The sequence below is a fragment of the Lycorma delicatula genome, chromosome 13, assembly GCF_047948215.1.
Source record: "Lycorma delicatula isolate Av1 chromosome 13, ASM4794821v1, whole genome shotgun sequence".
Classification (NCBI taxonomy): Eukaryota; Metazoa; Arthropoda; class Insecta; order Hemiptera; family Fulgoridae; genus Lycorma; species Lycorma delicatula.
The window spans coordinates 51424140-51451294 of NC_134467.1; the positions used below are offsets into that span (position 1 = coordinate 51424140).

Below are 27155 nucleotides of genomic sequence, written 5' to 3' on the forward strand. Positions count from 1 at the left end.
TCTGTGGCAAAGGTCATATTAAACTTTGAAGAAACGAATGTAGTAAATGTTTTTCACAATTGCGATAAACAGATGTTTTGACGTTTCCCTGCAATAGATGCCTTTCCAGTAGTTTGGAAGGTAGGAGCTCTGCTTTTTTTTCAGTTCATGGTCATGTTGAAATTTTTTTTACATCAAGGCACAGCTCATCACAAGTGTGCTCCTCTAGAACAAACTGTCAATGAAGAGTACTATTACTATTACATAACTGTTCTTCGTAGGCTAAGAATTGCTGTTCGATGCAAGAAACTACAGCTTTGGGAAAATTCATCACGACAATATTCCAGCCCTTGCATCACAACTTACCCAGAGATTCTTGCCAAAACACAAGATCAAACTACTTCAGCAGACTCCTTAATCACCAGACATGGCTCCCTGTGATTTTTGGCTATGCACCTTCCTATGTTTAAAATTCTGCTTAGAGGAAAGAAGTCTTGAAGAACAGAGAAGAGATCAAAAGAAATGCAGCAAAATGACTTATCGGTTCACTTAAAATGACTTTGGAAAAAGCTTCCAACAATAAAAACATTGCTGGGATAAAACTGTTACATCAAAAGGAGTCTAATTTGAAGGGAAAAAAGTCACTGAACTATGTTAACTATTTTTGTTTTTATGAGCCAAGATTGGATATTTTTTGTTTACACCTTGTATTTTACTTCATCTGAATATAAATCTGAAGCAAGTCTAATTTTACGTTTGTTAGTATCTTTGGATATCATTCCTTTAGTCTAGTATCTTACCAGTCAGTGGTTATCAGATGATTATTTTACAACCTAAAGAATTACAAATTTACACAACACTAAATTAATGGCCACTAATTATGGCTAATGAAAAGTTTTTTATAAATAAAATAAGCAAGCTATGAATAATAAAATTGTTTTTATTTGTTGTTGATTAGGGCTTAATGAATACAAGTGCCCATGTGTTACTTATAGCATGTACAAGGGATAAAATAATTTCTCACACATAAGATATTACATGAGAACAGAACCGATTGAACTGATGATGATCTAAACTGATAAATAATTTTTTTATCAAATCAAAATTATTTTCATAATCCTGTTAAGAATTCAAATCATTAATAATTTTAACCGTATAAAAACAATCTTTAGAAGTTTGAAAACATTTGAACTTAGGTATAAAAAGCTGCATAAATAATAAAACGTATTAGAAAAAGGTTTATTTGTTTATTTAAGTTGGTTCATTAAATTTACACAAACAAGGTTGTAAAATAAATAAAATGAATTTCAAATTTAGTCAACTGAAATTAACTTCCATGTATTTAGACTTTAAAAATTATGTTAAGAATATATTTAAAATTAACCGAAGTAAAATATTCCAACTGAGTAACTGGTTGGTGAAACTGGAATCTAATTAATGGCCATACCTGTAAAAGAAAAAAAAAATATATATATATATAACTGATTAATAATTATTTAAAAAACATATTTCAGTAAAAATGCTATTGAAAAACTAGCTTTTCTTCTTTTATACAGTCAATTCAGATGCTATACATGTAAAAAGATGATGCAAGGTTATAAAGCATGGTAATAACAACAAAGAATTGAATGATCCAAAAGTGAATGATGATTTTTAACAAAACAACCACAAATTGTAAAACTTTTTAACAGTATTTTGCTGTAGTTGAAGAAAGTGGAAAAAATTGAAAGATATATATGAGGGCCTTGCAGGCATAAGTCTTATTATGTTGCCGCATACTTTGCTTCATGTTGGCAAGTGCAGCAGTAGCCAGTTCAATGTCAATGTCAAAAACACATGGCTACCCCCGCATCCACCAATCTGGCCTTCCCCACCAAGCACTGGCAGCTATGTAAACAGCAATGCATTTACTCTTGAATTCCCACCAGGGGGAGAAGAAAAAGATGGAAAATGTTGCCTGACCAGCCCAATGTGGGGCTAGGAGATCTGCTGATGGGATGCCAACATCCCCACCTCAGCAACAGGCCTGGTCGGCCCACCAAGTCACTAGGAGCAGATGGCACATTTCTGCCCCACCCTGCCAGGCTTCAAGCACTCTTGCTGGCAGCCTGACTAACAGGTTTACCAGCAGGAGCCGGCCCATCATGGGATCACCCAGCAGACGAACACATTCCCACTGGCCTAGCACAACAAAGCCTACTACAGCCAGGATACATAGTGGTGACAACAACAGATGCTGACCCAACACTGTGAGCACTGGGAGCCACACAGTATTGGAGAACAAACTGTCACTGAGGAGAAGCTCAGTCTGATTCCAATAAATGAGCTGCAACTCCCCACTAGCTGAACCAACCAACATCACCAGAGACCGACAACTGAACTCAGCAGCCGTTTTCAGGGTTACCACATCAAATGCACAAATTGCACTTTTCAGGAACACCATTACAAAATCCCAAACACCCCTTTTCTGAGCTACAAGGTTGTTATAAGGTACCGTGTGCCATCAGAGGAATCTGGCAACAATTACAAAGAATCAATTCATAGAAGGTATTTATAAAAAAGTGATACTACAACCCTATAATTCTTCATACATTAGAGATGAGCAATGAAGAGAAGAAAAAATAGGCAGACAGCTTGCAAAATTAAATTTATTAATAAGGTATGTTGATGAGCAGGATCAATATTAAAAATGACCATGGATATGATGAGCAGTAATTAGAAAGAATAGGATCGTCAAATGAAATCATGATATATATTTTCTTTTTCAAAGAGTATACAGTGAAAAGGTTTTTACAACCTGAGCATCAAAATCAAAAGAATGCTATATTCAGAATTTATTGAAACAAGTATTTAAATTTTTGGTAAAGAAGAATGTTAAATTATTTAAAAAAGGGAAGACATTATAATGGTAAAAAAAAAAAAAAATGGGAATGGATAAGCTCCTTTTATTCAAAAAATTGTTAAAGTAAATGAGGTTATGTTAGAAAATAAAAACACCTTAACAATAAATAAATCTATTTCAGTTAAATCTACTGTCCAGATTGTTATAATAATATGAAAAAATCATGCACTAACTGCATTAACCACAATTCAAACAACAAATAACATGTTAAGGCAACTATCACACACTGACAATTTTCATGGCAATAAAGTATAATCAATTCATCATAGCTTATTATGTACAATATGTGGTTGCGTACTCATTACACTGCTTTTTTACCAGTATTTGTTACATACATTCTATCTACAGGCAATGACTAACTGTGGAGGCTATTCAGAAAGTAACTTCTGATTCGTTAATAAAAAAACACAAACTGATAAATGAAAAACGATTTCTCATGTACATCTTACAACTACTTTTCTACATAACTGCCATCTGAATTAAGGCACTTTCATATCTGTAAACAAGTTGTAAAATATCCTCATCATAAAACTTTGCTGTCTGTGAATTAAGCAGGTAGTAACACTGTTTTTCAAATCATCATTTTCAAAATACTGTGTTGCTGATTTCTTTATTTTTGGGAAAAGGTGATAATCACTGGGAGCCAAATCGGGGCTGTACAGAGGATGGTTAAACAAATCCCACTTGAAATTGTCAATTTGGCGTTGAGTGTGCACTGCAGTATGCGGACAAGCGTTGTTGTGAAGAAAAACAATGCCTGAACTCAGCATGCTGTACAGTCCTTCTCAATTTCTGTAACAACTCACGATAAGTTTCAGCATTGTCATAACTCTTTACATAAAATCAACCAATATCACACCTTCACGATTCCAAAAAACTGATGCCATCAATTTTTAAGAAAAAAGTGTTTGACGTGTCTTTACGGGTTTTAGAGAACTGGTGCCCCCACTGTATTGATTAAGCTTTTGTTTCCATGTTAACAAATTTAACCAATGTCACATCACCTGTTACAATGAGGTCAAGGATTTCATCCTTCTCGTTACAGCAACGGTGAAGGAAGATTAGTGGGTGACCTCATTCTCTTTTTTGTGCGTTAGTCAGAAAGAAGCTTAAGCACCTAGCAAAGCACAAAATTTGTAAAGCCTAACATATCAGTTACAATTTTACAGCACTTTTGCAATATGCAAGGAAAAAATTCAGATAACTCTGTTATTGATGATTTTCTCAAATTTTCACATTGACAATAATAATTGCAGGTGCTTACAAGAAGTGCAGAGTTAATCACTTCTTTCATTGTCTTGAATGTTTCTTCAACCTTTTTAAAAACATATAGCACCACTGTCTTACTTCACTGTCACTCATGATATTCTTCCATATACTGCAGAAAATTCACGATGAATTTCAACATCTGACAAGTTTTTTGCATGAAGGAAATGGATGAGGTCCATACACACTTCACAATCAATGAGATTTTCTAAACAGCAGCCATTTTGAATGATAGTTTTACAAGAACAAACAAGAGAGCGATATTTCCAGTAACACTACTATAAAACCTCACTGAATTGGGTTATTCAACTGTACAAAGATAGAATCACTATCCCCATTCCTTCACTCAATACCAAGGACCAGAAGTTAATTTCTGAATAGCCCTCCCAGTTCAGCGAGATGAGATGAGGAATTATTTTTTTCTCTGTGAAATCTAATTTCTCATTGCACTTGGTGATATCAAGCAAAATCTCTTTCCAAGATTTTAGCATTGTGTTCAGTTTGACTTTGCCAGTCATACAATTACATGAAATTGTGTAATGACAGTAACAATGAACGTGTTTATTGCACACTATGTACTGGAGAATTTTCTGTTGCACATAAAGGAAAGGGTGATATTGAAGACCATGTGAAAACAGCTAACCATAGGAGTGCTATTAATGGTACTGCTTCAGCAAACATGAGATTTTTTTTAAAGCCAAAAATGGGAATAACAATAAGAGTGATCTAGTGTGCTGTTAAAGAAGCTATAATTTCATACCACACTGCTAGACACAAACTCGGTTTCAAAACATCAGACTGCACATCTAAACCGGTTAAAAAGTTATATGACTCAAAATTTTCATCTGCTAGAACCAAAACCGAGGCAATTATTGTTTCACCATTTATTTGATATGTTGAGTTCTTTGGAAATTCATTAATTATGTAACAGTAATGATGGATAGCTCAAACAGAAGTGAAATAAAATTTGTTCCAATTTTGTACGATATTTCAGTCTGGAGGAGGGAATCAAGTTAAACTTTTAAATTTTGATGAAGTGTCAGGTGAAACTGCTCAAATTTAGACTCTGTATCTTTTGCAGTGTGTGAAAAAATACAAACTTGGAGAAAGGTTGATTTGTTATACTGCTGATAACACTAATAGTAATTTTGGTGGTGTGAGGAGAAGGAATGTGAAGAAAATGTGTTCAGAAAAGTTCAAAGTGATTTAGATAGACCTATTTTAGGAATTGGTTATTCAGCCTACATTATACACAATTCAATACAAACACTCCTGGACGTAGAAGTTATTGTAATAAAAATTTATAAATATTTTCACATATATGCACTATAACTTATATTTTCACATATAACTTAAAGAATTCTGTGAATTTTTGGAAACAGATTACAAAAAGTACTATCTCATAGCAGTACGAGGTTCCTTAGTTTGATACCTGCAATAGAAAGAATTCTTTCCATTTTTGATGGCCTAAAATCATACTTATCTTGTCACAAATGCCCAAAATTATTATTTGATTTTTTTGGAAATCTAGAAAGTGAACTGCTTTTGAAATTTTTATATGGTACTCTACAATCGTTTAATAATATATTTCTGAAATTAAAAGCTAATTCTATCACAGCAACAGAAGCATTTCACACATATTCTGAATTAATTTGTCAACTTCAGGAAAGAAAAACCCACAGATTTATACCATCTTCTGCCAAAGAATTGCTATGCACTCTAAAAGAAAATGATGTTCAGGAACAAAAACAAAAATTCTTCTCAACCTTAGACAATTTTTATAATTCTGATATCGAATGCCTAGAGTTGTGGAAAGCCAGTTTTGACAAAGTTAATAAGTTTCAGTGGATAAAGTTACGAACTGAAATTGCCTGGTCTGATTTAGAAGAGTGCACAGGTTGTTAATGGAATTATAAAAGATTTTGTAACTATTGATGATCTATTTGATGAACTTACATGTTGAACCAGGTAATTCAAAACCAAAGGGTAGGTTGTGGTTCAAGTTCTGAAAAAGTACCAGATACTACTGAAAAGAAGTGGAAAGCAATTTTTAAGGTGTTTCAAAAGACTGATATTTCATGTTACAACATTTCTAAAATGGTGAGTTTGTGATGTCTTTGCCTGGGACATCTGCTCCAGTTGAGAGAATTTTTTCAATTACGGGGAATTTTTGGTCTGCAGAAAGGGGTAGACTTTCAGTATCTACTGTTAAACATCTGCTAAATGTTAAAATTAATTTAGAATTTTCTTGTTATGAATTTTATGATGTAATTAAAATAAACAAACCATTTTTGAAAAAAGTCATGTCTAATGAAAAATACAACTGAATAAAAATAGTTTAATGTTTCAGTAAACTGTTAAAACTTTTAAGTAATTTCAAAAATATGTCCTGGGTTGGACCCAAAAAAATATGATAAGCCTATTTATACTTAATAATCTCATATACTGTCATATGACAGTTAACATACTCTCATATACTATCATATGACAGTATATAAGATTATAAAGATTTCTCTTATTGCTATAGAAAGACACAGATTTTGTCCAGTATTACTGTACCAGTGTGAAAAATTCTGCAGTATTTTAAAGCATAATCCTTTCAAAGTTCATAGATTGATAGCAATCGTACATATCACCTCCCTATGCTTCAAACTTCATCCTTTGGTAGTACCCCTTCTAATATATATTAATAATATGATTAATATATATATTTTGAGAAAACCACTGATCCACTACACTTGCTATCCATTAAATTTTGTGATTAGATTCTTTATGGTCAGACATTCTGTTTTCATTCTTGGTTTTTCAACCAAGATGAAAACATTGTAACACCTTCAACTGTCTGATTTCACGGGGAAAAATAAAATATCATAGCATGTGAATTGTTCTTCAAGAAATGTTCTATTTTCAGAAAAAATTAAAAATCATAATAGGTCTAATATATTTGGGTCCCCTTGCTCCTCCATGGGACTCTTGCAAGAGTCCCTAATCCCTTTAATTAAAAAACTCTAGTGCCCTTAAATACCAAGAATTAAAATATTTGATGTTTGAATCATTCTCTTTGAAAATAATTTCTCTCAAAAAATATTTAAAAAAAAGCCGGGAAAAGTTTGCATATCCCAGGTTAACACTTTACAGGATATTTAAATATTTAGAGTACTACTGTGAAAAGGGTCAAAATGCTCATTAAAAAATTTTGATTTACTTGATCAACTGATGTTTTTACATTAAAAATTATGCAGTGGTAAATGCATAAATTTTTAGTAAAACATTTCCATCCCAGTAGATTCCCTTAACCAAATCATCAAAATTAATTTGATTTTATCATCAAAATTATTTTTATTTTAGAGTATAATTGCCAAAAAAAATTTTGGGTCCCATTTGACCCCCATCAGTCAACAGCTACTTCATAAAATATTTTGAATAATAGCCTGCAATTTGAAATCATCTCTGCTAAAAAGAATAGTCACAGATTCATAAATAATAACAATATTTACCTCCATCAAATCAGAAACAAAATGTTTTCATGTAATACAGTACAATACTTGGGCTTACAAGAAATAATGGTTGCATTGCCATTTTTAGTAAATTACTGGACCATTTAAAAACATTTCCCATCCATTTATTTAAAATATAATTAAAAAATGTTCTTTTACAGAAACAGTATTACTCTTGTTTGATGGATTTTTAAATAATAATTAATGAAAAATGAAAAAACCTGAATTTTCTGCATCTCTGTTCAACATATACATAAATGTAGGCTCATATAATTTTCATCACCTTTTGAATTGTGTTTATACGTAAATATTATTTCTAGTATTTATAATTTTAAAAATACTGGCAAAGTATAACATGACTTTCCTGGCTATTAATAATAAAAATTAAAATAGTTAGAGCCAAAAAAAAAAACATTATATATCTTTTAGAGTTGGGAATAAAATTTAAGGAAAGGTTTTCTAAAATTATTCATATATAGGTTAAGCTTAACAAAATTTACTTAAATAAAGTTTTCTCTAAATCTAACACCTTTTAATAACTCCTATAATAAGAAAAAACATTTTTTCAAAAAGACTTTTCTGCATTTTAGATCCAGGGTCTAATTTATAAAAAAATTATAGACATTTCTTGATGATCCTGTGTATGGTATATAAGTTTTAAAGATTTTTGAAAACTGAAGGAAGTTGGAGCAAAAGAACAAAAACTTTCAATTTTAATTTACACAAAATCTCAATTTTAAGAGGTGGGGGTTGATTTTTAAAAAAGATCTTTTGGATTACTCATATATGCATTGTAGGTAATAAATTTACTTTAATACATTTTTCTCTAAAATGCCTTTGAAAAAAATCAAAATTGTTTTTATTGCAACCCCCTTAATGAAATTAAAAAAAAAAAATTATCAGTATATATAGAAGAAATATTTGACCTGATTTGAAGATCCATTTGATCAGTCCTGAGAAGTAAGGTCAAAAGCGCATAAGTAGATTTTTTTTGGTTTAGATCAACTAGTTGGATCCTAAAATGTAAAAATTCACAAAAAATCCTAAAAATGTAAAAATTTGCTTCATTTTCGACATGATCGCCATACCTTCTCTTTTAATAAAGTAATATAAACTTTATGATTTCTTTATTTTTATTTTTAACTTAATTAAATTAGTTTTAATTAAAAAGACTTGATCGGATTTTTTATTTTATGATTAATTGTTAATTTTTGAATACTCCTCTGTTTAAGGCATCATGGATTCCCTCGATCCATTCAGGCAAGTGCTAGCGCTATTTATATTTCTTTTCTCTGTAGAATAGCTTATCTACCCATTGACACTCCAATCTGTAACTAAAATTCAAATGAATTGCTTCCTGAAATCTGTGATAGTATTTTGGTCCTGTTGTTGCAGGTACATTTCGCAGATATAAAGTGAATAAGAATATTGTTGGGTATGATATTCTCCTACAGAGAATTGCAGTTAATTCAGTTTTTCATAACTAATGACAGATAATTATCTTTCATTTATATGGCTTATGTTAGGATATTGAATTAGTAAATTATTACAGTACTCTTTCGGAATCAAAATGAAAGTAATTTTACCATTACTTGGACTTGAATGCTGCCCATAATATTGTGTAACAGCTGATCAGCAACAACACTGACGAAAAATGAAAAAACCTGAATTTTCTGCATCTCTGTTCAACATATAAATAAATGTAGGCGCATATAATTTTCATCACCTTTTGAATTGTGTTTATACGTAAATATTATTTCATGTGTTTATAATTTTAAAAATACTGGCAAAGTATAACATGACTTTCCTGGCTGTTAATAATAAAAATTAAAACAGTTATAGCCAAAAAAAAAAAAAAAACATTATATATCTTGTATCCGCATTAGTAAATCCTGTATCAGCAAGACAAAACTGTTTTGTTTGATAACAATTGGAAGTCTTGGGGTTTTTGATAAACTCCAGTACAGTTGTCATTTATAAATTTTTTTTCAGAATGTAATAAAAAAAACTATAATCATGATACAACTCTGTGCTCTTCAATAGGAATATCATTAAAGTTAATTTCTGTTTTATATTTATTCTTGCATGGAAGGTGTGTGTACATAACTCTCTGTCTGCCGGTCTTTCTGAGTGTGATTTTAGTGCAAAGGAACAAGCAGTAAGAATGGCTAAACCGTTTTTAACTGCTTGCTTGTACTATGTTAGTCTCTAAATTAAATCGGCTAGACTTATTAATTTTTTTGAGTTCTAAAGCAGATTTTTTTTAATGTGCTGCATGTATATAACTTAATCTATTATTAATTGGCCTCAGAATAGTAACCTTTCCCTGCCTAATTTAATTGAGAATGTAGAATCAGGTTAGATAATGTAAAAGGCCTGATGTGAACTTGTAAAAAGATATTACTGTTAAGCGATAGATAAAACTTCTTATTTGAGAAGTAATAATGGTTATCTTTTCTTTATTATAATGTATAAAATTTTAATTTAAGTTGGATTTACATAAAGAAAACTTGTATGTACATGTCTGTGTATGTTTTTTTTTTATATTTCAGGTCTATTACGTACATGTATTTTCAGGATGTGTAATTAATAAGTGTAGTGGTGAGTGTACACACATATGATTAAGTTGCATATTATTTTTTTAGTTACACTTAAAGTTACTGCTTAAGTACTAACTTAAGCAGTTATTTGCATAGTTTTTAGATATGGTACATATTAATTGAATAGCTAGTTAAATAAATCAACATCACTATAAAATTTAAATAAGATATTTTTTGAGTTATCAGTTTACATTTAATTATCATTTTTAAACAGGCCATCTATTCGTTAACTAAGCCATACTTATTTTTTATTTCATAAATGTAAAATTTGTAATTATTTCAGCTGTTTATGCTCATGAGATGTTTCTAAAACTTTCAAGTTATTTTGGAAATTTACATTTGATGATTTATTTTTAATGAAATATTTTATAACATTTTCAATTTTTTCTGTTTATTTTTTAATTTATTCATTTATCAAAAAAATCTTCCCTTCACATGGTCTTATGGATCTAATCGCAATAAATAGTACTTGTTCCAAGTTAAAATATTTCCTTCATCATTTAAAGTAGAGATTACCTTGTTCAAGTTGAGACCTCTGTTAATATTAAACAGTAAAAATATATTTTTTATTTTAAGACTAGTAAAAGGTTTTGAGAGTATAATGTTTACACGTGCCTGCTTCTTAAGTTCTTTTATTCTAATAATATGTATTGTAGTATTACTAAAAGTGATTTGTAATTTTTAAAAATAGAAAAGTTAAGACAAAAGATTACATGATCGTATATTATAATAATATTACTATTACGATGCCATCAATTTTTAAGAAAAAAGTGTTTGACGTGTCTTTACGGGTTTTAGAGAACTGGTGCCCCCACTGTATTGATTAAGCTTTTGTTTCCATGTTAACAAATTTAACCAATGTCACATCACCTGTTACAATGAGGTCAAGGATTTCATCCTTCTCGTTACAGCAACGGTGAAGGAAGATTAGTGGGTGACCTCATTCTCTTTTTTGTGCGTTAGTCAGAAAGAAGCTTAAGCACCTAGCAAAGCACAAAATTTGTAAAGCCTAACATATCAGTTACAATTTTACAGCACTTTTGCAATATGCAAGGAAAAAATTCAGATAACTCTGTTATTGATGATTTTCTCAAATTTTCACATTGACAATAATAATTGCAGGTGCTTACAAGAAGTGCAGAGTTAATCACTTCTTTCATTGTCTTGAATGTTTCTTCAACCTTTTTAAAAACATATAGCACCACTGTCTTACTTCACTGTCACTCATGATATTCTTCCATATACTGCAGAAAATTCACGATGAATTTCAACATCTGACAAGTTTTTTGCATGAAGGAAATGGATGAGGTCCATACACACTTCACAATCAATGAGATTTTCTAAACAGCAGCCATTTTGAATGATAGTTTTACAAGAACAAACAAGAGAGCGATATTTCCAGTAACACTACTATAAAACCTCACTGAATTGGGTTATTCAACTGTACAAAGATAGAATCACTATCCCCATTCCTTCACTCAATACCAAGGACCAGAAGTTAATTTCTGAATAGCCCTCCCAGTTCAGCGAGATGAGATGAGGAATTATTTTTTTCTCTGTGAAATCTAATTTCTCATTGCACTTGGTGATATCAAGCAAAATCTCTTTCCAAGATTTTAGCATTGTGTTCAGTTTGACTTTGCCAGTCATACAATTACATGAAATTGTGTAATGACAGTAACAATGAACGTGTTTATTGCACACTATGTACTGGAGAATTTTCTGTTGCACATAAAGGAAAGGGTGATATTGAAGACCATGTGAAAACAGCTAACCATAGGAGTGCTATTAATGGTACTGCTTCAGCAAACATGAGATTTTTTTTAAAGCCAAAAATGGGAATAACAATAAGAGTGATCTAGTGTGCTGTTAAAGAAGCTATAATTTCATACCACACTGCTAGACACAAACTCGGTTTCAAAACATCAGACTGCACATCTAAACCGGTTAAAAAGTTATATGACTCAAAATTTTCATCTGCTAGAACCAAAACCGAGGCAATTATTGTTTCACCATTTATTTGATATGTTGAGTTCTTTGGAAATTCATTAATTATGTAACAGTAATGATGGATAGCTCAAACAGAAGTGAAATAAAATTTGTTCCAATTTTGTACGATATTTCAGTCTGGAGGAGGGAATCAAGTTAAACTTTTAAATTTTGATGAAGTGTCAGGTGAAACTGCTCAAATTTAGACTCTGTATCTTTTGCAGTGTGTGAAAAAATACAAACTTGGAGAAAGGTTGATTTGTTATACTGCTGATAACACTAATAGTAATTTTGGTGGTGTGAGGAGAAGGAATGTGAAGAAAATGTGTTCAGAAAAGTTCAAAGTGATTTAGATAGACCTATTTTAGGAATTGGTTATTCAGCCTACATTATACACAATTCAATACAAACACTCCTGGACGTAGAAGTTATTGTAATAAAAATTTATAAATATTTTCACATATATGCACTATAACTTATATTTTCACATATAACTTAAAGAATTCTGTGAATTTTTGGAAACAGATTACAAAAAGTACTATCTCATAGCAGTACGAGGTTCCTTAGTTTGATACCTGCAATAGAAAGAATTCTTTCCATTTTTGATGGCCTAAAATCATACTTATCTTGTCACAAATGCCCAAAATTATTATTTGATTTTTTTGGAAATCTAGAAAGTGAACTGCTTTTGAAATTTTTATATGGTACTCTACAATCGTTTAATAATATATTTCTGAAATTAAAAGCTAATTCTATCACAGCAACAGAAGCATTTCACACATATTCTGAATTAATTTGTCAACTTCAGGAAAGAAAAACCCACAGATTTATACCATCTTCTGCCAAAGAATTGCTATGCACTCTAAAAGAAAATGATGTTCAGGAACAAAAACAAAAATTCTTCTCAACCTTAGACAATTTTTATAATTCTGATATCGAATGCCTAGAGTTGTGGAAAGCCAGTTTTGACAAAGTTAATAAGTTTCAGTGGATAAAGTTACGAACTGAAATTGCCTGGTCTGATTTAGAAGAGTGCACAGGTTGTTAATGGAATTATAAAAGATTTTGTAACTATTGATGATCTATTTGATGAACTTACATGTTGAACCAGGTAATTCAAAACCAAAGGGTAGGTTGTGGTTCAAGTTCTGAAAAAGTACCAGATACTACTGAAAAGAAGTGGAAAGCAATTTTTAAGGTGTTTCAAAAGACTGATATTTCATGTTACAACATTTCTAAAATGGTGAGTTTGTGATGTCTTTGCCTGGGACATCTGCTCCAGTTGAGAGAATTTTTTCAATTACGGGGAATTTTTGGTCTGCAGAAAGGGGTAGACTTTCAGTATCTACTGTTAAACATCTGCTAAATGTTAAAATTAATTTAGAATTTTCTTGTTATGAATTTTATGATGTAATTAAAATAAACAAACCATTTTTGAAAAAAGTCATGTCTAATGAAAAATACAACTGAATAAAAATAGTTTAATGTTTCAGTAAACTGTTAAAACTTTTAAGTAATTTCAAAAATATGTCCTGGGTTGGACCCAAAAAAATATGATAAGCCTATTTATACTTAATAATCTCATATACTGTCATATGACAGTTAACATACTCTCATATACTATCATATGACAGTATATAAGATTATAAAGATTTCTCTTATTGCTATAGAAAGACACAGATTTTGTCCAGTATTACTGTACCAGTGTGAAAAATTCTGCAGTATTTTAAAGCATAATCCTTTCAAAGTTCATAGATTGATAGCAATCGTACATATCACCTCCCTATGCTTCAAACTTCATCCTTTGGTAGTACCCCTTCTAATATATATTAATAATATGATTAATATATATATTTTGAGAAAACCACTGATCCACTACACTTGCTATCCATTAAATTTTGTGATTAGATTCTTTATGGTCAGACATTCTGTTTTCATTCTTGGTTTTTCAACCAAGATGAAAACATTGTAACACCTTCAACTGTCTGATTTCACGGGGAAAAATAAAATATCATAGCATGTGAATTGTTCTTCAAGAAATGTTCTATTTTCAGAAAAAATTAAAAATCATAATAGGTCTAATATATTTGGGTCCCCTTGCTCCTCCATGGGACTCTTGCAAGAGTCCCTAATCCCTTTAATTAAAAAACTCTAGTGCCCTTAAATACCAAGAATTAAAATATTTGATGTTTGAATCATTCTCTTTGAAAATAATTTCTCTCAAAAAATATTTAAAAAAAAGCCGGGAAAAGTTTGCATATCCCAGGTTAACACTTTACAGGATATTTAAATATTTAGAGTACTACTGTGAAAAGGGTCAAAATGCTCATTAAAAAATTTTGATTTACTTGATCAACTGATGTTTTTACATTAAAAATTATGCAGTGGTAAATGCATAAATTTTTAGTAAAACATTTCCATCCCAGTAGATTCCCTTAACCAAATCATCAAAATTAATTTGATTTTATCATCAAAATTATTTTTATTTTAGAGTATAATTGCCAAAAAAAATTTTGGGTCCCATTTGACCCCCATCAGTCAACAGCTACTTCATAAAATATTTTGAATAATAGCCTGCAATTTGAAATCATCTCTGCTAAAAAGAATAGTCACAGATTCATAAATAATAACAATATTTACCTCCATCAAATCAGAAACAAAATGTTTTCATGTAATACAGTACAATACTTGGGCTTACAAGAAATAATGGTTGCATTGCCATTTTTAGTAAATTACTGGACCATTTAAAAACATTTCCCATCCATTTATTTAAAATATAATTAAAAAATGTTCTTTTACAGAAACAGTATTACTCTTGTTTGATGGATTTTTAAATAATAATTAATGAAAAATGAAAAAACCTGAATTTTCTGCATCTCTGTTCAACATATACATAAATGTAGGCTCATATAATTTTCATCACCTTTTGAATTGTGTTTATACGTAAATATTATTTCTAGTATTTATAATTTTAAAAATACTGGCAAAGTATAACATGACTTTCCTGGCTATTAATAATAAAAATTAAAATAGTTAGAGCCAAAAAAAAAAACATTATATATCTTTTAGAGTTGGGAATAAAATTTAAGGAAAGGTTTTCTAAAATTATTCATATATAGGTTAAGCTTAACAAAATTTACTTAAATAAAGTTTTCTCTAAATCTAACACCTTTTAATAACTCCTATAATAAGAAAAAACATTTTTTCAAAAAGACTTTTCTGCATTTTAGATCCAGGGTCTAATTTATAAAAAAATTATAGACATTTCTTGATGATCCTGTGTATGGTATATAAGTTTTAAAGATTTTTGAAAACTGAAGGAAGTTGGAGCAAAAGAACAAAAACTTTCAATTTTAATTTACACAAAATCTCAATTTTAAGAGGTGGGGGTTGATTTTTAAAAAAGATCTTTTGGATTACTCATATATGCATTGTAGGTAATAAATTTACTTTAATACATTTTTCTCTAAAATGCCTTTGAAAAAAATCAAAATTGTTTTTATTGCAACCCCCTTAATGAAATTAAAAAAAAAAAATTATCAGTATATATAGAAGAAATATTTGACCTGATTTGAAGATCCATTTGATCAGTCCTGAGAAGTAAGGTCAAAAGCGCATAAGTAGATTTTTTTTGGTTTAGATCAACTAGTTGGATCCTAAAATGTAAAAATTCACAAAAAATCCTAAAAATGTAAAAATTTGCTTCATTTTCGACATGATCGCCATACCTTCTCTTTTAATAAAGTAATATAAACTTTATGATTTCTTTATTTTTATTTTTAACTTAATTAAATTAGTTTTAATTAAAAAGACTTGATCGGATTTTTTATTTTATGATTAATTGTTAATTTTTGAATACTCCTCTGTTTAAGGCATCATGGATTCCCTCGATCCATTCAGGCAAGTGCTAGCGCTATTTATATTTCTTTTCTCTGTAGAATAGCTTATCTACCCATTGACACTCCAATCTGTAACTAAAATTCAAATGAATTGCTTCCTGAAATCTGTGATAGTATTTTGGTCCTGTTGTTGCAGGTACATTTCGCAGATATAAAGTGAATAAGAATATTGTTGGGTATGATATTCTCCTACAGAGAATTGCAGTTAATTCAGTTTTTCATAACTAATGACAGATAATTATCTTTCATTTATATGGCTTATGTTAGGATATTGAATTAGTAAATTATTACAGTACTCTTTCGGAATCAAAATGAAAGTAATTTTACCATTACTTGGACTTGAATGCTGCCCATAATATTGTGTAACAGCTGATCAGCAACAACACTGACGAAAAATGAAAAAACCTGAATTTTCTGCATCTCTGTTCAACATATAAATAAATGTAGGCGCATATAATTTTCATCACCTTTTGAATTGTGTTTATACGTAAATATTATTTCATGTGTTTATAATTTTAAAAATACTGGCAAAGTATAACATGACTTTCCTGGCTGTTAATAATAAAAATTAAAACAGTTATAGCCAAAAAAAAAAAAAAAACATTATATATCTTGTATCCGCATTAGTAAATCCTGTATCAGCAAGACAAAACTGTTTTGTTTGATAACAATTGGAAGTCTTGGGGTTTTTGATAAACTCCAGTACAGTTGTCATTTATAAATTTTTTTTCAGAATGTAATAAAAAAAACTATAATCATGATACAACTCTGTGCTCTTCAATAGGAATATCATTAAAGTTAATTTCTGTTTTATATTTATTCTTGCATGGAAGGTGTGTGTACATAACTCTCTGTCTGCCGGTCTTTCTGAGTGTGATTTTAGTGCAAAGGAACAAGCAGTAAGAATGGCTAAACCGTTTTTAACTGCTTGCTTGTACTATGTTAGTCTCTAAATTAAATCGGCTAGACTTATTAATTTTTTTGAGTTCTAAAGCAGATTTTTTTTAATGTGCTGCATGTATATAACTTAATCTATTATTAATTGGCCTCAGAATAGTAACCTTTCCCTGCCTAATTTAATTGAGAATGTAGAATCAGGTTAGATAATGTAAAAGGCCTGATGTGAACTTGTAAAAAGATATTACTGTTAAGCGATAGATAAAACTTCTTATTTGAGAAGTAATAATGGTTATCTTTTCTTTATTATAATGTATAAAATTTTAATTTAAGTTGGATTTACATAAAGAAAACTTGTATGTACATGTCTGTGTATGTTTTTTTTTTATATTTCAGGTCTATTACGTACATGTATTTTCAGGATGTGTAATTAATAAGTGTAGTGGTGAGTGTACACACATATGATTAAGTTGCATATTATTTTTTTAGTTACACTTAAAGTTACTGCTTAAGTACTAACTTAAGCAGTTATTTGCATAGTTTTTAGATATGGTACATATTAATTGAATAGCTAGTTAAATAAATCAACATCACTATAAAATTTAAATAAGATATTTTTTGAGTTATCAGTTTACATTTAATTATCATTTTTAAACAGGCCATCTATTCGTTAACTAAGCCATACTTATTTTTTATTTCATAAATGTAAAATTTGTAATTATTTCAGCTGTTTATGCTCATGAGATGTTTCTAAAACTTTCAAGTTATTTTGGAAATTTACATTTGATGATTTATTTTTAATGAAATATTTTATAACATTTTCAATTTTTTCTGTTTATTTTTTAATTTATTCATTTATCAAAAAAATCTTCCCTTCACATGGTCTTATGGATCTAATCGCAATAAATAGTACTTGTTCCAAGTTAAAATATTTCCTTCATCATTTAAAGTAGAGATTACCTTGTTCAAGTTGAGACCTCTGTTAATATTAAACAGTAAAAATATATTTTTTATTTTAAGACTAGTAAAAGGTTTTGAGAGTATAATGTTTACACGTGCCTGCTTCTTAAGTTCTTTTATTCTAATAATATGTATTGTAGTATTACTAAAAGTGATTTGTAATTTTTAAAAATAGAAAAGTTAAGACAAAAGATTACATGATCGTATATTATAATAATATTACTATTACGATGCCATCAATTTTTAAGAAAAAAGTGTTTGACGTGTCTTTACGGGTTTTAGAGAACTGGTGCCCCCACTGTATTGATTAAGCTTTTGTTTCCATGTTAACAAATTTAACCAATGTCACATCACCTGTTACAATGAGGTCAAGGATTTCATCCTTCTCGTTACAGCAACGGTGAAGGAAGATTAGTGGGTGACCTCATTCTCTTTTTTGTGCGTTAGTCAGAAAGAAGCTTAAGCACCTAGCAAAGCACAAAATTTGTAAAGCCTAACATATCAGTTACAATTTTACAGCACTTTTGCAATATGCAAGGAAAAAATTCAGATAACTCTGTTATTGATGATTTTCTCAAATTTTCACATTGACAATAATAATTGCAGGTGCTTACAAGAAGTGCAGAGTTAATCACTTCTTTCATTGTCTTGAATGTTTCTTCAACCTTTTTAAAAACATATAGCACCACTGTCTTACTTCACTGTCACTCATGATATTCTTCCATATACTGCAGAAAATTCACGATGAATTTCAACATCTGACAAGTTTTTTGCATGAAGGAAATGGATGAGGTCCATACACACTTCACAATCAATGAGATTTTCTAAACAGCAGCCATTTTGAATGATAGTTTTACAAGAACAAACAAGAGAGCGATATTTCCAGTAACACTACTATAAAACCTCACTGAATTGGGTTATTCAACTGTACAAAGATAGAATCACTATCCCCATTCCTTCACTCAATACCAAGGACCAGAAGTTAATTTCTGAATAGCCCTCCCAGTTCAGCGAGATGAGATGAGGAATTATTTTTTTCTCTGTGAAATCTAATTTCTCATTGCACTTGGTGATATCAAGCAAAATCTCTTTCCAAGATTTTAGCATTGTGTTCAGTTTGACTTTGCCAGTCATACAATTACATGAAATTGTGTAATGACAGTAACAATGAACGTGTTTATTGCACACTATGTACTGGAGAATTTTCTGTTGCACATAAAGGAAAGGGTGATATTGAAGACCATGTGAAAACAGCTAACCATAGGAGTGCTATTAATGGTACTGCTTCAGCAAACATGAGATTTTTTTTAAAGCCAAAAATGGGAATAACAATAAGAGTGATCTAGTGTGCTGTTAAAGAAGCTATAATTTCATACCACACTGCTAGACACAAACTCGGTTTCAAAACATCAGACTGCACATCTAAACCGGTTAAAAAGTTATATGACTCAAAATTTTCATCTGCTAGAACCAAAACCGAGGCAATTATTGTTTCACCATTTATTTGATATGTTGAGTTCTTTGGAAATTCATTAATTATGTAACAGTAATGATGGATAGCTCAAACAGAAGTGAAATAAAATTTGTTCCAATTTTGTACGATATTTCAGTCTGGAGGAGGGAATCAAGTTAAACTTTTAAATTTTGATGAAGTGTCAGGTGAAACTGCTCAAATTTAGACTCTGTATCTTTTGCAGTGTGTGAAAAAATACAAACTTGGAGAAAGGTTGATTTGTTATACTGCTGATAACACTAATAGTAATTTTGGTGGTGTGAGGAGAAGGAATGTGAAGAAAATGTGTTCAGAAAAGTTCAAAGTGATTTAGATAGACCTATTTTAGGAATTGGTTATTCAGCCTACATTATACACAATTCAATACAAACACTCCTGGACGTAGAAGTTATTGTAATAAAAATTTATAAATATTTTCACATATATGCACTATAACTTATATTTTCACATATAACTTAAAGAATTCTGTGAATTTTTGGAAACAGATTACAAAAAGTACTATCTCATAGCAGTACGAGGTTCCTTAGTTTGATACCTGCAATAGAAAGAATTCTTTCCATTTTTGATGGCCTAAAATCATACTTATCTTGTCACAAATGCCCAAAATTATTATTTGATTTTTTTGGAAATCTAGAAAGTGAACTGCTTTTGAAATTTTTATATGGTACTCTACAATCGTTTAATAATATATTTCTGAAATTAAAAGCTAATTCTATCACAGCAACAGAAGCATTTCACACATATTCTGAATTAATTTGTCAACTTCAGGAAAGAAAAACCCACAGATTTATACCATCTTCTGCCAAAGAATTGCTATGCACTCTAAAAGAAAATGATGTTCAGGAACAAAAACAAAAATTCTTCTCAACCTTAGACAATTTTTATAATTCTGATATCGAATGCCTAGAGTTGTGGAAAGCCAGTTTTGACAAAGTTAATAAGTTTCAGTGGATAAAGTTACGAACTGAAATTGCCTGGTCTGATTTAGAAGAGTGCACAGGTTGTTAATGGAATTATAAAAGATTTTGTAACTATTGATGATCTATTTGATGAACTTACATGTTGAACCAGGTAATTCAAAACCAAAGGGTAGGTTGTGGTTCAAGTTCTGAAAAAGTACCAGATACTACTGAAAAGAAGTGGAAAGCAATTTTTAAGGTGTTTCAAAAGACTGATATTTCATGTTACAACATTTCTAAAATGGTGAGTTTGTGATGTCTTTGCCTGGGACATCTGCTCCAGTTGAGAGAATTTTTTCAATTACGGGGAATTTTTGGTCTGCAGAAAGGGGTAGACTTTCAGTATCTACTGTTAAACATCTGCTAAATGTTAAAATTAATTTAGAATTTTCTTGTTATGAATTTTATGATGTAATTAAAATAAACAAACCATTTTTGAAAAAAGTCATGTCTAATGAAAAATACAACTGAATAAAAATAGTTTAATGTTTCAGTAAACTGTTAAAACTTTTAAGTAATTTCAAAAATATGTCCTGGGTTGGACCCAAAAAAATATGATAAGCCTATTTATACTTAATAATCTCATATACTGTCATATGACAGTTAACATACTCTCATATACTATCATATGACAGTATATAAGATTATAAAGATTTCTCTTATTGCTATAGAAAGACACAGATTTTGTCCAGTATTACTGTACCAGTGTGAAAAATTCTGCAGTATTTTAAAGCATAATCCTTTCAAAGTTCATAGATTGATAGCAATCGTACATATCACCTCCCTATGCTTCAAACTTCATCCTTTGGTAGTACCCCTTCTAATATATATTAATAATATGATTAATATATATATTTTGAGAAAACCACTGATCCACTACACTTGCTATCCATTAAATTTTGTGATTAGATTCTTTATGGTCAGACATTCTGTTTTCATTCTTGGTTTTTCAACCAAGATGAAAACATTGTAACACCTTCAACTGTCTGATTTCACGGGGAAAAATAAAATATCATAGCATGTGAATTGTTCTTCAAGAAATGTTCTATTTTCAGAAAAAATTAAAAATCATAATAGGTCTAATATATTTGGGTCCCCTTGCTCCTCCATGGGACTCTTGCAAGAGTCCCTAATCCCTTTAATTAAAAAACTCTAGTGCCCTTAAATACCAAGAATTAAAATATTTGATGTTTGAATCATTCTCTTTGAAAATAATTTCTCTCAAAAAATATTTAAAAAAAAGCCGGGAAAAGTTTGCATATCCCAGGTTAACACTTTACAGGATATTTAAATATTTAGAGTACTACTGTGAAAAGGGTCAAAATGCTCATTAAAAAATTTTGATTTACTTGATCAACTGATGTTTTTACATTAAAAATTATGCAGTGGTAAATGCATAAATTTTTAGTAAAACATTTCCATCCCAGTAGATTCCCTTAACCAAATCATCAAAATTAATTTGATTTTATCATCAAAATTATTTTTATTTTAGAGTATAATTGCCAAAAAAAATTTTGGGTCCCATTTGACCCCCATCAGTCAACAGCTACTTCATAAAATATTTTGAATAATAGCCTGCAATTTGAAATCATCTCTGCTAAAAAGAATAGTCACAGATTCATAAATAATAACAATATTTACCTCCATCAAATCAGAAACAAAATGTTTTCATGTAATACAGTACAATACTTGGGCTTACAAGAAATAATGGTTGCATTGCCATTTTTAGTAAATTACTGGACCATTTAAAAACATTTCCCATCCATTTATTTAAAATATAATTAAAAAATGTTCTTTTACAGAAACAGTATTACTCTTGTTTGATGGATTTTTAAATAATAATTAATGAAAAATGAAAAAACCTGAATTTTCTGCATCTCTGTTCAACATATACATAAATGTAGGCTCATATAATTTTCATCACCTTTTGAATTGTGTTTATACGTAAATATTATTTCTAGTATTTATAATTTTAAAAATACTGGCAAAGTATAACATGACTTTCCTGGCTATTAATAATAAAAATTAAAATAGTTAGAGCCAAAAAAAAAAACATTATATATCTTTTAGAGTTGGGAATAAAATTTAAGGAAAGGTTTTCTAAAATTATTCATATATAGGTTAAGCTTAACAAAATTTACTTAAATAAAGTTTTCTCTAAATCTAACACCTTTTAATAACTCCTATAATAAGAAAAAACATTTTTTCAAAAAGACTTTTCTGCATTTTAGATCCAGGGTCTAATTTATAAAAAAATTATAGACATTTCTTGATGATCCTGTGTATGGTATATAAGTTTTAAAGATTTTTGAAAACTGAAGGAAGTTGGAGCAAAAGAACAAAAACTTTCAATTTTAATTTACACAAAATCTCAATTTTAAGAGGTGGGGGTTGATTTTTAAAAAAGATCTTTTGGATTACTCATATATGCATTGTAGGTAATAAATTTACTTTAATACATTTTTCTCTAAAATGCCTTTGAAAAAAATCAAAATTGTTTTTATTGCAACCCCCTTAATGAAATTAAAAAAAAAAAATTATCAGTATATATAGAAGAAATATTTGACCTGATTTGAAGATCCATTTGATCAGTCCTGAGAAGTAAGGTCAAAAGCGCATAAGTAGATTTTTTTTGGTTTAGATCAACTAGTTGGATCCTAAAATGTAAAAATTCACAAAAAATCCTAAAAATGTAAAAATTTGCTTCATTTTCGACATGATCGCCATACCTTCTCTTTTAATAAAGTAATATAAACTTTATGATTTCTTTATTTTTATTTTTAACTTAATTAAATTAGTTTTAATTAAAAAGACTTGATCGGATTTTTTATTTTATGATTAATTGTTAATTTTTGAATACTCCTCTGTTTAAGGCATCATGGATTCCCTCGATCCATTCAGGCAAGTGCTAGCGCTATTTATATTTCTTTTCTCTGTAGAATAGCTTATCTACCCATTGACACTCCAATCTGTAACTAAAATTCAAATGAATTGCTTCCTGAAATCTGTGATAGTATTTTGGTCCTGTTGTTGCAGGTACATTTCGCAGATATAAAGTGAATAAGAATATTGTTGGGTATGATATTCTCCTACAGAGAATTGCAGTTAATTCAGTTTTTCATAACTAATGACAGATAATTATCTTTCATTTATATGACTTATGTTAGGATATTGAATTAGTAAATTATTACAGTACTCTTTCGGAATCAAAATGAAAGTAATTTTACCATTACTTGGACTTGAATGCTGCCCATAATATTGTGTAACAGCTGATCAGCAACAACACTGACGAAAAATGAAAAAACCTGAATTTTCTGCATCTCTGTTCAACATATAAATAAATGTAGGCGCATATAATTTTCATCACCTTTTGAATTGTGTTTATACGTAAATATTATTTCATGTGTTTATAATTTTAAAAATACTGGCAAAGTATAACATGACTTTCCTGGCTGTTAATAATAAAAATTAAAACAGTTATAGCCAAAAAAAAAAAAAAAACATTATATATCTTGTATCCGCATTAGTAAATCCTGTATCAGCAAGACAAAACTGTTTTGTTTGATAACAATTGGAAGTCTTGGGGTTTTTGATAAACTCCAGTACAGTTGTCATTTATAAATTTTTTTTCAGAATGTAATAAAAAAAACTATAATCATGATACAACTCTGTGCTCTTCAATAGGAATATCATTAAAGTTAATTTCTGTTTTATATTTATTCTTGCATGGAAGGTGTGTGTACATAACTCTCTGTCTGCCGGTCTTTCTGAGTGTGATTTTAGTGCAAAGGAACAAGCAGTAAGAATGGCTAAACCGTTTTTAACTGCTTGCTTGTACTATGTTAGTCTCTAAATTAAATCGGCTAGACTTATTAATTTTTTTGAGTTCTAAAGCAGATTTTTTTTAATGTGCTGCATGTATATAACTTAATCTATTATTAATTGGCCTCAGAATAGTAACCTTTCCCTGCCTAATTTAATTGAGAATGTAGAATCAGGTTAGATAATGTAAAAGGCCTGATGTGAACTTGTAAAAAGATATTACTGTTAAGCGATAGATAAAACTTCTTATTTGAGAAGTAATAATGGTTATCTTTTCTTTATTATAATGTATAAAATTTTAATTTAAGTTGGATTTACATAAAGAAAACTTGTATGTACATGTCTGTGTATGTTTTTTTTTATATTTCAGGTCTATTACGTACATGTATTTTCAGGATGTGTAATTAATAAGTGTAGTGGTGAGTGTACACACATATGATTAAGTTGCATATTATTTTTTTAGTTACACTTAAAGTTACTGCTTAAGTACTAACTTAAGCAGTTATTTGCATAGTTTTTAGATATGGTACATATTAATTGAATAGCTAGTTAAATAAATCAACATCACTATAAAATTTAAATAAGATATTTTTTGAGTTATCAGTTTACATTTAATTATCATTTTTAAACAGGCCATCTATTCGTTAACTAAGCCATACTTATTTTTTATTTCATAAATGTAAAATTTGTAATTATTTCAGCTGTTTATGCTCATGAGATGTTTCTAAAACTTTCAAGTTATTTTGGAAATTTACATTTGATGATTTATTTTTAATGAAATATTTTATAACATTTTCAATTTTTTCTGTTTATTTTTTAATTTATTCATTTATCAAAAAAATCTTCCCTTCACATGGTCTTATGGATCTAATCGCAATAAATAGTACTTGTTCCAAGTTAAAATATTTCCTTCATCATTTAAAGTAGAGATTACCTTGTTCAAGTTGAGACCTCTGTTAATATTAAACAGTAAAAATATATTTTTTATTTTAAGACTAGTAAAAGGTTTTGAGAGTATAATGTTTACACGTGCCTGCTTCTTAAGTTCTTTTATTCTAATAATATGTATTGTAGTATTACTAAAAGTGATTTGTAATTTTTAAAAATAGAAAAGTTAAGACAAAAGATTACATGATCGTATATTATAATAATATTACTATTACGATGCCATCAATTTTTAAGAAAAAAGTGTTTGACGTGTCTTTACGGGTTTTAGAGAACTGGTGCCCCCACTGTATTGATTAAGCTTTTGTTTCCATGTTAACAAATTTAACCAATGTCACATCACCTGTTACAATGAGGTCAAGGATTTCATCCTTCTCGTTACAGCAACGGTGAAGGAAGATTAGTGGGTGACCTCATTCTCTTTTTTGTGCGTTAGTCAGAAAGAAGCTTAAGCACCTAGCAAAGCACAAAATTTGTAAAGCCTAACATATCAGTTACAATTTTACAGCACTTTTGCAATATGCAAGGAAAAAATTCAGATAACTCTGTTATTGATGATTTTCTCAAATTTTCACATTGACAATAATAATTGCAGGTGCTTACAAGAAGTGCAGAGTTAATCACTTCTTTCATTGTCTTGAATGTTTCTTCAACCTTTTTAAAAACATATAGCACCACTGTCTTACTTCACTGTCACTCATGATATTCTTCCATATACTGCAGAAAATTCACGATGAATTTCAACATCTGACAAGTTTTTTGCATGAAGGAAATGGATGAGGTCCATACACACTTCACAATCAATGAGATTTTCTAAACAGCAGCCATTTTGAATGATAGTTTTACAAGAACAAACAAGAGAGCGATATTTCCAGTAACACTACTATAAAACCTCACTGAATTGGGTTATTCAACTGTACAAAGATAGAATCACTATCCCCATTCCTTCACTCAATACCAAGGACCAGAAGTTAATTTCTGAATAGCCCTCCCAGTTCAGCGAGATGAGATGAGGAATTATTTTTTTCTCTGTGAAATCTAATTTCTCATTGCACTTGGTGATATCAAGCAAAATCTCTTTCCAAGATTTTAGCATTGTGTTCAGTTTGACTTTGCCAGTCATACAATTACATGAAATTGTGTAATGACAGTAACAATGAACGTGTTTATTGCACACTATGTACTGGAGAATTTTCTGTTGCACATAAAGGAAAGGGTGATATTGAAGACCATGTGAAAACAGCTAACCATAGGAGTGCTATTAATGGTACTGCTTCAGCAAACATGAGATTTTTTTTAAAGCCAAAAATGGGAATAACAATAAGAGTGATCTAGTGTGCTGTTAAAGAAGCTATAATTTCATACCACACTGCTAGACACAAACTCGGTTTCAAAACATCAGACTGCACATCTAAACCGGTTAAAAAGTTATATGACTCAAAATTTTCATCTGCTAGAACCAAAACCGAGGCAATTATTGTTTCACCATTTATTTGATATGTTGAGTTCTTTGGAAATTCATTAATTATGTAACAGTAATGATGGATAGCTCAAACAGAAGTGAAATAAAATTTGTTCCAATTTTGTACGATATTTCAGTCTGGAGGAGGGAATCAAGTTAAACTTTTAAATTTTGATGAAGTGTCAGGTGAAACTGCTCAAATTTAGACTCTGTATCTTTTGCAGTGTGTGAAAAAATACAAACTTGGAGAAAGGTTGATTTGTTATACTGCTGATAACACTAATAGTAATTTTGGTGGTGTGAGGAGAAGGAATGTGAAGAAAATGTGTTCAGAAAAGTTCAAAGTGATTTAGATAGACCTATTTTAGGAATTGGTTATTCAGCCTACATTATACACAATTCAATACAAACACTCCTGGACGTAGAAGTTATTGTAATAAAAATTTATAAATATTTTCACATATA

General features: G+C 29.8%; 1 long non-coding RNA gene across 1 annotated transcript in view; it reads right to left on the minus strand.

Moving 5' to 3' along the window:
- Nucleotides 1–1212: 1212 nt before the first annotated feature.
- LOC142334086 (uncharacterized) overlaps nt 1213–27155 on the minus strand; it is a 40499-nt gene continuing 14556 nt past the window's right edge. Inside the window, exon 2 of the long non-coding RNA XR_012758764.1 lies at nt 1213–1426. This is a non-coding gene — a long non-coding RNA (uncharacterized LOC142334086). The remainder of the gene's footprint in view (nt 1427–27155) is intronic.